The sequence below is a fragment of the Schistocerca nitens genome, chromosome 8, assembly GCF_023898315.1.
Source record: "Schistocerca nitens isolate TAMUIC-IGC-003100 chromosome 8, iqSchNite1.1, whole genome shotgun sequence".
Classification (NCBI taxonomy): domain Eukaryota; kingdom Metazoa; phylum Arthropoda; class Insecta; order Orthoptera; family Acrididae; genus Schistocerca; species Schistocerca nitens.
The window spans coordinates 27619370-27633866 of NC_064621.1; positions in this window are offsets into that span (position 1 = coordinate 27619370).

The window sequence follows — 14497 nt, forward strand, 5'->3', positions numbered from 1 at the left end:
TAGTATAGACCAAATCGTTTAAAACATTCTGTATTAACATGTGTCCAAATTTCATAAATTCCCCTCAGACTTCAACGCACTTTTGGATTCTCTTCACAATACGATGTCTAGCTCTTCTGAGAGCTTTCAGACAATCTCTTGTCGGGGGGAATGTATTCATAATCCGGTCAATTTCTCTCGTTGCCTTTTCTTCGTGGTCTTCACGTCTAAACCATTTCCAGACGAAGAAATCTGAAGGGGTAAGGTCCGGGGGCATCGGTGGCCAAAATCCATCTTTTGGAGAATGTTAGGTTTAGATGCCATGTGACATGGGGACTATAGCGTGCAGTGACCTTGTAATGCTGGAACAACCTACTCACCCTTGTACGCAAAGGAAAGTCTTCCAATAATGCTGTAAATACGTTTCCAAAAAAATTGCAATCGTCTACCTTCATCTTCTTCGCGAACGTCTGTAGTAAATTACAGATTCATACAGATTGTAACTGAAAAAACTTAGCCGGCCGCGGTGGTCTCGCGGTTCTAGGCGCGCAGTCCGGAACCGCGCGACTGCTACGGTCGCAGGTTCGAATCCTGCCTCGGGCATGGATGTGTGTGATGTCCTTAGGTTAGTTAGGTTTAACTAGTTCTAAGTTCTAGGGGACTGATGACCTAAGATGTTAAGTCCCATAGTGCTCAGAGCCATTTGAACCATTTTTTTTGAAAAAACTTAATTACATTTATTCAATAAAGTAAATAATAGGGATATAGGCCGTACATGGTAATGTTTGCCATATCTCCCCATGAACCATGGACCTTGCCGTTGGTGGGGAAGCATGTGTGCCTCAGCGATACAGATAGCCGTACCGTAGGTGCAACCACAACGGAGGGGTATCTGGTGAGAGGCCAGACAAACGCGTGGTTCCTGAAGAGGGGCAGCAGCCTTTTCAGTAGTTGCAGGGGCAACACTCTGGATGATTGACTGATCTGGCCTTGTAACACTAACTAAAACGGCCTTGCTGTTGTGGTACTGCGAACGGCTGAAAGCAAGGGGAAACTACAGCCGCAATTTTTCCCGAGGGCATGCAGCTTTACTGTGTGGTTAAATGATGATGGCGTCCTCTTGGGTAAAATATTCCGGAGGTAAAATGTTCCCCCATTCGGATCTCCGGGCGGGGACTACTTTGGAGGACGTCGTTATGAGGAGAAAGAAAACTGGCATTCTACGGATCGGAGCGTGGAATGTCAGATCCCTTAATCGGGCAGGTAGGTTAGAAAATTTAAAAAAGGGAAATGGATAGGTTAAAGTTAGATATAGTGGGAATTAGTGAAGTTCGGTGGCAGGAGGAACAAGAATACAGGTGAATACAGGGTTATAAATACAAAATAAAATAGGGGTAATGCAGGAGTAGGTTTAATAACGAATAAAAAAATTGGAGTGCGAGTAAGCTACTACAAACAGCATAGTGAACGTATTATAGTGGCCAAGATAGACACGAAGCCCATGCCTACTACAGTAGTACAAGTTTATATGCCAACTAGCTCTGCAGATGACGAAGAAATTGAAGAAATGTATGACGAGATAAAAGAAATTATTCAGGTAGTGAAGGAAGACGAAAATTTAATAGTCATGGGTGACTGGAATTCGACAGTAGGAAAAGGGAGAGAAGGAAACATAGTAGGTGGATATGGATTGGGGCTAAGAAATGAAAGAGGAACAGAGCATAACTTAATCATAGCTAACACTCGGTTCAAGAATCATAAAAGAAGGTTGTATACATGGAAGAATCCTGGAGGTACTAAAAGGTATCAGATAGATTATATAATGGTAAGACAGAGATTTAATAACCAGGTTTTAAATTGTAGGACATTTCCAGGGGCAGATGTAGACTCTGACCACAATCTATTGGTTATGAAGTGTAGATTAAAACTGAAGAAATTGCAAAAAGGTGGGAATTTAAGGAGATGGGACCTGGATAAACTGACTAAACCAGAGATTGTACAGAGTTTCAGGGAGAGCATAAGGGAACAATTTACAGGAATGGGGGGAAAGAAATACAGTAGAAGACGAATCGGTAACTCTGAGGGATGAAGTAGTGAAGGCAGCAGAGGATCAATTAGGTAAAAAGACGAGGGCTAGTAGAAGTCCTTGGGTAACAGAAGAAATATTGAATTTAATTGATGAAAAGAGAAAATATAAAAATGCAGAAAATGAAGCAGGCAAAAAGGAATACAAACATCTCAAAAATGAGAACGACAGGAAGTGCAAAATGGCTAAGCAGGCATGGCTAGTGGACGAATGTAAGGATGTAGAGGCTTATCTCACCTAGGGGTAAGATAGATACAGCCTACAGGAAAATTAAAGAGACCTTTGGAGAAAAGAGAGCCACTTGTATGAATATCAAGAGCTCAGATGGAAACCCAGTTCTAAGCAAAGAGGGGAAAGCAGAAAGGTGGAAGGAGGATATAGAGGGTCTATACAAGGGCGATGTACTTGAGGACAATATTATGGAAATGGAAGAGGATGTAGATGAAGATGAAACGGGAGATACGATACTGCGTGAAGAGTTGACAGAGCACTGAAAGACCTGAGTCGAAACAAGGCCCCGGGAGTGGACCACATTCCATTAGAACTACTGACGGCCTTGGGAGAGCCAGTCCTGACAAAACTCTACCATCTGGTGAGCAAGATGTACGAGGCAGGCGAAATACACTCAGAGTTCAAGAAGAATATAATAATTCCAATCCCAATGAAAGCAGGTGTTGACAGATGTGAAAATTACCGAACTATCAGTTTAATAAATCACGGCTGCAAAATACTAACGCGAATTATTTACAGACGAATGGAAAAACTGGTAGATGCCGACCTCGGCGAAGATCAGTTTGGATTCCGTACAAATGTTGGAACACGTGAGGCAATACTGACCTTACGACTTATCTTAGAAGGAAGATTAAGAAAAAGGCAAACCTACGTTTCTAGCATTTGTAGACTTAGAGAAAGCTTTTGACAATGTTGACTGGAATACTCTCTTTCAAATTCTGAAGGTGGCAGGGGTAAAATACAGGGAGCGAAAGGCTATTTACAATTTGTACAGAAACCAGATGGCAGTTATAAGAGTCGAGGGGCATGAAAGGGAAGCAGTGGTTGGGAAGGGAGTGAGACAGGGTTGTAGCCTCTCCCCGATGTTATTCAATCTGTATATTGAGCAACCAGTAAAGGAAACAAAAGAAAAATTTGGAGTCGGTATTAAAATCCAGGGAGAAGAAGTAAAAACTTTGAGGTTCGCCGATGACATTGTAATTCTGTCAGAGACAGCAAAGGACTTGGGAGAGCAGTTGAACGGAATGGACAGTGTCTTGAAAGGACGATATAAGATGAACATCAACAAAAGCAAAACGAGGATAATGGAATGTAGTCAAATTAAATCGGGCGATGCTGAGGGAATTAGATTAGGAAATGAGACACTTAAAGTCCCATGCAAATCTCACGTCGACATATTAAGCGTTTGGAAATACAGGGTGTTTCAAAAATGACCGGTATATTTGAAACGGCAATAAAAACTAAACGAGCAGCGATAGAAATACACCGTTTGTTGCAATATGCTTGGGACAACAGTACATTTTCAGGCGGACAAACTTTCGAAATTACAGTAGTTACAATTTTCAACAACAGATGGCGCTGCAAGTGATGTGAAAGATATAGAAGACAATGCAGCCTGTGGGTGCGCCATTCTGTACGTTGTCTTTCTGCTGTAAGCGTGTGCTGTTCACAACGTGCAAGTGTGCTGTTGACAACATGGTTTATTCCTTAGAACAGAGGATTTTTCTGGTGTTGGAATTCCACCGCCTAGAACACAGTGTTGTTGCAACAAGACGAAGTTTTCAACGGAGGTTTAATGTAACCAAAGGACCGAAAAGCGATACAATAAAGGATCTGTTTGAAAAATTTCAACAGACTGGGAACGTGACGGATGAACGTGCGGGAAAGGTAGGGCGACCGCGTGCGGCAACCACAGAGGGCAACGCGCAGCTAGTGCAGCAGGTGATCCAACAGCGGCCTCGGGTTTCCGTTCGCCGTGTTGCAGCTGCGGTCCAAATGACGCCAACGTCCACGTATCGTCTCATGCGCCAGAATTTACACCTCTATCCATACAAAATTCAAACGCGGCAACCCCTCAGCGCCGCTACCATTGCTGCACGAGAGACATTCGCTAACGATATAGTGCACAGGATTGATGACGGCGATATGCATGTGAGCAGCATTTGGTTTACTGACGAAGCTTATTTTTACCTGGACGGCTTCGTCAATAAACAGAACTGGCGCATATGGGGAACCGAAAAGCCCCATGTTGCAGTCCCATCGTCCCTGCATCCTCAAAAAGTACTGGTCTAGGCCGCCATGTCTTCCAAAGGAATCATTGGCCCATTTTTCAGATCCGAAACGATTACTGCATCACGCTATCTGGACATTCTTCGTGAATTTGTGGCGGTACAAACTGCCTTAGACGACACTGCGAACACCTCGTGGTTTATGCAAAATGGGGCCCGGCCACATCGCACGGCCGACGTCTTTAATTTCCTGAATGAATATTTCGATGATCGTGTGATTGCTTTGGGCTATCCGAAACATACAGGAGGCGGCGTGGATTGGCCTCCCTATTCGCCAGACATGAACCCCTGTGACTTCTTTCTGTGGGGACACTTGAAAGACCAGGTGTACCGCCAGAATCCAGAAACAATTGAACAGCTGAAGCAGTACATCTCATCTGCATGTGAAGCCATTCCGCCAGACACGTTGTCAAAGGTTTCGGGTAATTTCATTCAGAGACTACGCCATATTATTGCTACGCATGGTGGATATGTGGAAAATATCGTACTATAGAGTTTCCCAGACCGCAGCGCCATCTGTTGTTGAAAATTGTAACTACTGTAATTTCGAAAGTTTGTCTGCCTGAAAATGTACTATTGTCCCAAGCATATTGCAACAAACGGTGTATTTCTATCGCTGGTCGTTTCGTTTTTATTGCCGTTTCAAATATACCGGTCATTTTTGAAACACCCTGTATGTGCGGCATTCAAGATACCGTGTAACTGCCCAAGAAATCACACTCACAGTTGAAAACTACAGTTTTGTGAACTCGAGCACAACTTCATTGCTTGAGCTTCAAAACAAAAATGACGCTCAATAAATATACCCATAGCAACTGTAGTATTGATTTACTATTCCTCCCTAAACAGCCGATGTAAGCGTAACTTTTCCAGAAATGAGCAACATACAAAGCAAGTAGTGGCAGATTTGTTCTGATCCGTAGGTGACAAGAAAAAACGTTACTGAGATTTGTGACTTTGACACTAAGCAAAAGTGACTGCATCAAGGGTTTGAATTTAAATTGTGGCAACTATTTATTCACAACCGATACAAAAGAGATACATGTTTGCACCTGTTACTTTCCTTCAAAGTAATCACCAGCGTTGTGTAGAACCCGTTGTCAGCGATGTGGAAGGCGTAGCATACCGTTAGCGGAGCCTGATCTGTTGATGGCACGAATGGGGCGGTCTCCTGCCTGCCGAATCTCTGTAACAGTTCTGAAGCGAATGCCACGAAGCGGTTCCTTCATCTTCGGAATCAAATCAAAGTCACAAGGACTTACGTCCGGGGAGTATGATGGATGGTACAGTACGTCCCAGTCCCGTCGACCGAACAGAGCAGCCACAGTTTGCGCTGTATGCGCCCGCGCACTGTCCTGCAAAATGATGGTGGGTGGGTTGCGCAGAAAGTGTCTCCGGTTCTTTCGCAAAGCTGGTCGCAGGTGATGCTCCAAAAGCAAACAGTAATACGACTTAAGTCCTAGCGACTTAGGCTGATTCCGAAGATGAAGGAATCACTTCGTGCATTCGCTTCAGAACTGTTCCAGAGATTCGACAGGCAGTAGACCGCTCCATTCGCACCATCAACAGAACAGGCTCTGCTAACGGTATGCTATGCCTTCCACATCGCTGGCAACGGGTTCTGCACAACGCTGGTGACAACTTTGAAGGACAGTAACAGGTGCAAACATGTAACTCTTTTGTATCGGTTGTGAATAAATAGTTGACTCTATTTAAATTCCAACCCTCGTATTTACAACTGCACACATCAAAAATGTTTTGCATCAGCTCTGTTCCGAGATTTCCGGAACCTGTACAGACAATTGTAATACAGATCAACATAAGCATTTCAACCCTTTTTATTGCTCATGAAAACCACACATTGCCGGCCGGTGTGGCCGATCGGTTCTAGGCGCAGTCTGGAACCGCGCGACCGCTACGGTCGCAGGTTCGAATCCTGCATCGGGCATGGACGTGTGTGATGTCCTTAGGTTAGTTACGTTTAAGTAGTTCTAAGTTCTAGGGGACTGATGACCACAGCAGTTAAGTCCCATAGGCTCAGAGCCATTTGAACCATTTGAACCAAAACCACACATTGCATGTTTTATCACAGCGAGACCTTCAGAGGTGGTGGTCCAGACTGCTGTACACACCGGCACCTCCAATACCCGGTAGCACGTCCTCTTGCATTGATGCATGTCTGTATTCGTCGTGGCACACTATCCACAAGTTCATCAAGCCACTGTCGGTCCAGATTGTCCCACTCGTCAACGGCGATTCGGCGTAGATCCCTCAGAGTGCTTGATGGGTCACGTCGTTCATAAACAGCCCAGGCATGTTCGATAAATGGAGAAAATGCTGGCCACTCTGGTCGAGCGATGTCGTTATCCTGAAGGAAGTCATTCACAAGCTGTGCACTGTGGGGGCGCGAATTGTCGTCCTTGAAGACGAATCCCTCGCCAATACGCTACCGATATCGTTGCACTATTGGTCGGAGGATGGCATTCATGTATCGTACATCCGTTACCGCGCCTTCCATGACCACCAGCGGCGTACGTCGACCCCACATAATGTCACCCAAAAACAGCAGGGAACCTCCACCTTGCTGCGGTCGCCCAACAGTATGTCCAAGGCGTTCAGCCTGACCAGGTTGCCTCCAAACACTTCTCCGACAATTGTCTGGTTGAAGGCATATGCGACATCGGTGAAGAGAATGTGATGCCAATCCAGAGCGGTCCATTCGGCATGTTGCTGGGACCATCTGTACCGCGCTGAATGGTGTCGTGGTTGCAAAGATGGACCTCGCCATGGACGTCGGGAGTGAAGTTGCGCATCGTGTAGCCTATTGCGCAAAGTTTGAGTCGTAAGACGACGTCCTGTGGCTGCACGAAAAGCATTATTCAACATGGTGGCGTTGCTGGCAGGGTTCCTCCAAACCATAATTCCTAGGTAGCGGTCATCCACTGCAGTTGTAGCCCTTGGGCTGTCTGAGCCAGGCATGTCATCGACAGTTCCTCTCTATCTGTATTTCCTCCATGTCCGCACAACATCGCTTTGGTTCACTCCAAGACGCCTGGACACTTCCCTTATTGAGAGCCCTTCCTGGCGCAAAGTAACAACGCGGACGCGATCGAACCGCGATATTGACCGTCTAGGCCACACGAGTCGTGTACCTCCTTCCTGATGGAATGACTGGAATTGATCGGCTGTCGGACCCCCTTCGTCTAATAGGCGCCGGTCATGCATGGTTGTTTACATCTTTGGGCGGGTTTAGTGACATCTCTGAACAGTCAAAGGGACTGTGTGTGTGATACAATATCCATAGTCAACGTCTATTTTCATGAGTTCTGGGAACCAGTGTGATGCAAAACTGTTTTTGATGTGTGTAGTTGAATATTCGGCGTTTCCCGGATGCGATTATGTACTTGTTCTAGTCTTCTGTTAGTTCATCTCCTCCTTCCGCCCTCTTTCTCATATATCGCTGCCTGCCTGCCCATCTCCTCATCCCCACTCTCAATCTGTTCATCTGTTCCACCTTCCCCTCTCTGTTCATTATCCCCTCCTCCCCTTCTCTCCGCCTGTCTCTTCCTCCCCCTGTCCATCATCTCCTCCCCTCCCCCTCCCCTCCCCCTCACCTCCCCCATTCTCTCCACCCTAATACGCACAACCAAGCAGGACGCTGGTGGTTCTTACACCCGCAGTATTCCTTTCCAGATCGTAACTAATATGTGTACTAAAGTGGGATGAAATCACTCCATGGGTTTAGGATGAACTTCTTATCCGTGGCTTTGCCCACGCAGGCACATCATAAATGTATTTCACATATGTTTAACATATTTCACACGTAATTGTGCACATATTTCACCCGTATCTCTAGCGAATTTCGCCCTGCAGATTAATTTTCTTGCAGCTTAATATTTATGACGTCATATCTCCTGACCTATGGGCTGTACAATGATGTAAAGTTGCAAGTAGATCAAGTGATATATCTGGCTATTACTTGCAAAATGTTTCATGAATACAGTTAGTAGTAAAGAAGTAATAAATTAAAACGTCATGCATGGTGCGGCAGTTTTTCACGAATCTCGGTGTTTATGACGGTATATCTCCTGAACTATATGTCGTATAGTGATAAATTTTTTGAGGTACATTCAGTGGCTTATGTGCATACTGTCTGCAAAATGTTTTGCGAATACTGTTAGGGTAATGAAACAGTAATAAATTAATTCGCCACCCTCCATGTGGCAGATTTACTGCACGAACAGCCAATGTTTACTAAGCGATTAACTTTTTTCATCATTTTGTGGGGCTAGCAGCGAAAAAGTTTCGTAAAGGTTTGAAACAGTGTGTAAAGTTTATTCCAAGTCACTAAGTGCTCTCATTCTCAAATACTGGATGACTAAAGTATGGGTAGTTGGGCGTCGTGGGCTACACTGCTTTTTTACCCCCACGCTCATCTCTTTTATATGTGATTTGTTCTCAGCCCCACAACGATGATTCACAGACAGTAAGTGATTTGTGTGCCAACATTGGTTGAAATATGTCAGGTGGTTTAGGGGGATATGTGGAAGATACACACATCCATTTTTATAATATGTATGGATATTTTGTGGAGAATTCGATAGAAAAAGGTACATGTGAATTTCATCTATTGACATTCTGGAGTAGCCAGCTTCAGTCTGTGACCTGGTCACTTTGATTAGATATTATGTAGCTTTATGTTGTTGTAAGTACCCCATCACTCCATCATTTCCCTTTGATACATTTTCTACACGAAACTGTATTTCGTATCTACGAGTAGTAATGAAGCTGTAGTCAAGACGTTCCGACCTCCTCCCCCTTCGCCCCCCCCCTCCCCCCGTCCACTTCGCCCACGGCCCATGCTATGAAGCACTCACGAGGTCTAGGTTGCGCAGATGTGGACGTGGAAGCAACGGAAGGCAGTGGCTTGTGCCCCCTACTCTAATGGTAGAAATGCCGTAACACACCTTTCAAGCGCTAACAACAGGCACATTCCTATGACACCGAGAGCTTTTTGTAAGTGTTAAAATGTGACAAATGTTTATTTTATTCAGTGAAAACTTCGTAAGTTAAGTTTTTTTTGCGACAAATGTGTAAGGTGTGGTGCTGAATGAGCTTCGAAAGGTTCCTTATGGCGTCCAGCCACCGATTTACAAAATTATGAGCTCGGGCTGCGTACGTTTTGATACACTATTCAGAGAAGCACAGAGTAAACATTGTGGCTACGTGTACTGAATAGCGTGTGCCTTCTACCCCTGGAACCCGCCTCTGAGAGGCAAGCTTTACGTGCTCCCAGGTTGTTATCAACGCAAACCTTAGTGAATAGAGTCCACATGTAGGAGCTGTGTCAGTATTGCATAGGGGTAAAGAGCACTTCACCTGAAGCTTCCACATAACATCTGTATCTGCATCGATACTCTGCAATGAAGTGTAACGTGCATGCCACGTGTTGTTTTACAATGGTTAGTCATAATGTTTTAATGATGACCCTATTCACCCTAAATTGCAAATGCGACACATTTCTCCCAACGATTGGGGACCTGGCGGAGAGCGTGGTTATAGTATCCTGCATTTTCGCTTTTCAGGGTACGATCCATCTAGAAAATAACAAAGAAAAGTCGCGGATTCCGTCCTTTCCGTTTATTTTTATGACCGTCTGAGTGAACTACCACGTGTAAAACAAGTCCATCGCCATTCACGTTGCTCTTCTTTGTAAACGCTTGCTTTCACACTCAGTTCAGTGAAATTGCAGAGGACTGTGCTATAAAGAATCTCATTCGTGTCAAACTGCTGTTTCGCCGGCTGCTGGCAACGCGCATATTGCAAGCTTGTTATCTGCCAGACTTATTATCTGGCTATCATGGTCCGCTTTCCTCGATGTCCGCTCGCATTTTCTGTTGTTTAACTACTTTGTGCCGTTTATCATGTGGCAAGACGCACGACGATATTAACATGCCGTCTCTATTTTCGGTGGTGTACCTTATGTCCAAAATGTTGATTTTAGTTCTGGTGTACAAAAGACGTGGTGCCAGGTTCAACTAACAACTACAAACAACAGATGTGCATTCGACCAGTGTGTTGTGAGCAGGCAGCGTTAAATAGTGGGTATCGGACGATAGTGTGTTAACTCTGTTGTGTCACAAATCGCAGGGAAGCAACATCTCTAAATCAGGTGTTCAAGATATTGTCCAGATTATTTGGAAGAAGAGAAAAGTATAGCAGAACCTCGCTAATGCCTCCCCAACGGGGCGGGAAGGTTGGTCGGAACGCAGAAAATTTGGGTTACCAGAGGAACACTTTTATTTACCCATAACATCACAGTGAAGTACAGCACAACTTTGACTTTCAACTGGAAGTATTGTCTGAAATATTGTTCCATGTTAAAACAGCAACAAAACGGAAAAAAAATGTTAACACTCTAAAAAGTCTTACACGAAAACATGCTACACAATATCACATGACCTGTAAAATACATCTGTATCGCACGGTAATATATTGTTACTGAGAGTTTAACATCTCTACATACTTTATTACAGTACAGTATTGACACGTAACTGATTTGCACTTAAAAATGAGTAATCGCACGGTAATAAAAATGTTCTAGTCTTAAGCAGGACTGGAAAAGTCTGTAATGTCCTTTTGCTTAGCAGACTACAACATTGATTTTGCCGATCTGTTCCTCTATTTCCTGGTCTACAAAATGTCTATTGGGATAGATCTAGAGCTTTGTTCGATGTATTGAAGGACTATGTCAAATACACGTGTAGCATCTGTGTGTAATACTGGAGCCATAGGCTCATTTTCTTCGTTGTCGTCATTATCTTTCTCGTTCTCATCGGTTGTTCGAGTTGCAGTGTCAGTGAATTGGTGGACAGTTGGTTCTGCTTCCGTTGTGCAGTCGACATCGGCTGTACTGCTCCACACGCACACGTCACTAGGCTCAACGACCACCTGTAGAGGCAGCATCACCTGCTTACATTTAGTTGGTGCCATAATTTAGCTTTACACACTCTACTATGTAGGTGAACAGTGCCGCTAATTTATGAAAGAATATGCGCACAATAACACTTATTGATCGACTTACAAACAAGTTATTTCGTACTGAAAGTGAATGAACTATCGCACCTAGCAACGGTCAACTGTCTGCTGATCCATATCGCAGACGATGAGCCATCGACAAGTCGAGACTTCACTGTAGCAGCGGCCCGTGTAGGTAAACAAACTGCGGAAATGGGATCGTCGGACTAAGCGGGGAATCGGACCATCTCGGGTTCGGATTAGCGAGGTTTTATTGTTTGTCGAAAGTTTGTTCAAAATGGTTCAAATGGCTCTGAGCACTATGCGACTTAACTTCTGTGGTCATCAGTCGCCTAGAACTTAGAACTAATTAAACCTAACTAACCTAAGGACATCACACACATCCATGCCCGAGGCAGGATTCGAACCTGCGACCGTAGCGGTCGCTCGGTTCCAGACTGTAGCGCCTAGAACCGAAAGTTTGTGCCTCTCACCTTGACCCCCGAGCAAAAAACATCAACCTGTGGTTGCCTGCCGTGACATGATAGAACGCAAAATGCGGAGAATGCTTATCTGGAAAAAATCATCACGGGAAATGAGAAATTAGTTATTGGTAAGAGCCTAACACAAAACGACAAAGTGCAGAAATTAACAGGATGGGTCATCTCTTTGACAACGTAACGACATTCAACCCAATGTGAAGTGCGAGTTGAACAACATTGCAAAAGAAAGACTTGCCTGACATTTTCACGTGGTTGTATGAACGTCCTGTGCGTTGACTCAAATGGAGTGAGACTATGCAGAACACACGAATATTAAAACCTTCACTTTAACTTTTTTCGCTTTTTAATAATGGAGTCTCGAAACAGTTTGGACTACATTATTCTGACAATAGATATCTTCTATTTGCAGCACAACTATCTGTAAAAGAATCGCCGGCCGATGTGGCCGAGCGGGTCGCAGGTTCGAATCCTGCCGCGGGCATGGATGTGTGTAATGTCCTTAGGTTAGTTAGGTTTAAGTAGTTCTAGGGGACTCATGACCTCAGCTGTTAAGTCCCACAGTGCTCAGAGCCATTTCTGTAAAAGAATCCAGTGTACACGCCACAACATGTGTTATTTTCCCTGAATTCGTAATTCTTCAGAGTGATGTCAGTTACATCCGGACAATTTTGAGTTCCAGGTACCGGGTGGTGGTTATGAATTCGATTTCCGGTGAAGGAATCGATTTCGTGAGATTTAGAAAACTGCATAATACCCTAGACGCAAGTCATAACGTGATTGGGTTTATGGAGTTAAACTTTTTCACATTATTTCAAATAATTACTCTACTAATCACTTTTGTAATTAATTATTTACGCGTGTGCTCGGACGAGCTGTGGCCTGTACTTAAGTTATTTAATACTTTACGCGCTGTTTGCACGGTCTGCTACATTGTAGGTGGCGAAACGGAACAAAAGTAACTGGTCCTTGAGGGTAGAAATTTTATGCGTTTAAAATTCAGATACCCATCTTACATTTTTGGTGCACATAATCTCTAAATAGCGCTCATTAAACCACAACACGTCGTTAGCGCCGCTTAACCAAGCTGCGAATGTGCGTGTGCGCGCGCGCGCACCCACCCACCCACACACACACACACACACACACACACACACACACACACACACAGCACTATGTGACCGACTTGACAGTTCACGCCTCCGGAGCTGGAACCCCCTGACAGGGTGCCGTTCCGGACATGGCACAGCACCTGTAGCCGGCGTGCTCATCGCGTAGTTACACCGGAGTCTGCGGCGACATACGATGGCGCCCACCGTATATTAGGCAATAAACATTAGTACTGCGCAGCACGTGACAGATTTGCTGCTTTTGTGGCCCTGAGCACATGGGACTTATCTGAGGTCATCAGTCCCTAGAACTTAGAACTACTTAAACCTAACTAACCCTAGGACATCACACACTTCCATGCCCGAGGCAGCATTCGAACCTGCGACCGTAACGGTCGCGCGGTTCCAGACTAAAACGCCTAGAACCGCTCGGCCATAACGGCCGGCCCTGCTTTTGTGGCTTCTTAGGGACATCACACTCGTGTTAAGAACTATGCTGGACTGGATTATATGTGCATATTTGGAGACGGAACATAATTTTCGTTCGTCAGTGCGATGTTGTCTTTTTCGTGCACTCTTTCTCAGCCAGGAGTTTTTTGGGGGACATGGAAGTAGAATTTTCAAACTGTATATGCCTTTCATTAAGTATGGATATGTATAATACTGAAAGTAATACCAAAAGGTAGATAAAAATAAATTGTCAAACTGTCTAGGTTATCGCTAAGATGTATCTAACGATACAGTGAAGCAGGAGATGGGAAGGCTAGGAAGGCGGGGGGTCGTACAAGCGTGTGAATGGAAGGAGGGCTGGTCCTCAGTCTTGTGTAATTTCGTTGTTTAGAATCAGGTGGGGGAAGTTAGTGGTCTTGCTCAGCGCCTAATCAAGCGTGCATCTGCGGCCATGCCCCATACTTGACAACAATATCGTAGGGCCCTAAGGACTACCCAGATGGTCTGTCACTTGCAGAATAGTAGATGATGAAGTAGAAACAACTCTGTTAGCGGAACCGCCATCTTTGCAGATAATGACAATACGAAGTGGTGCAGAAGCGAGATTCGTCGATGGAAATGATGCAACGGCATTAGTAATCAGTTCACGCTTCCCAACTACCCAATTGCAGCTGCGTGCCTTCGGGTTTTAAGTGCATTTGATGATAATTCAGTAGACCAGCTTTTGCTAGCCCCCACGCTGGGAGACGACACAGGGTATTGCTGTGTGTCTATACTTGTTGCCGGATTGCAGGTGCTGAGGCGAAGGGCTATCGGCGACACTTTAGATTTCTTCTCGCGCTCAACAACGAAACCAACAGTGGGCAACTGGCATATTCAGACTACTGATATACTCCGATGAAGCCTGTTTCAAACAAGCACGGTTCCAGGAATGAAAAATCAGATTCGGAACCTTAGATTGCCTCTTTCTAGCCATCGTCAGTAGGAGGAGAGTGTCGGGCAGATTGTGGCTGCCAGCCGTGGAGCTCAGTGCGGACAGACGCGCCGCGTTTAACG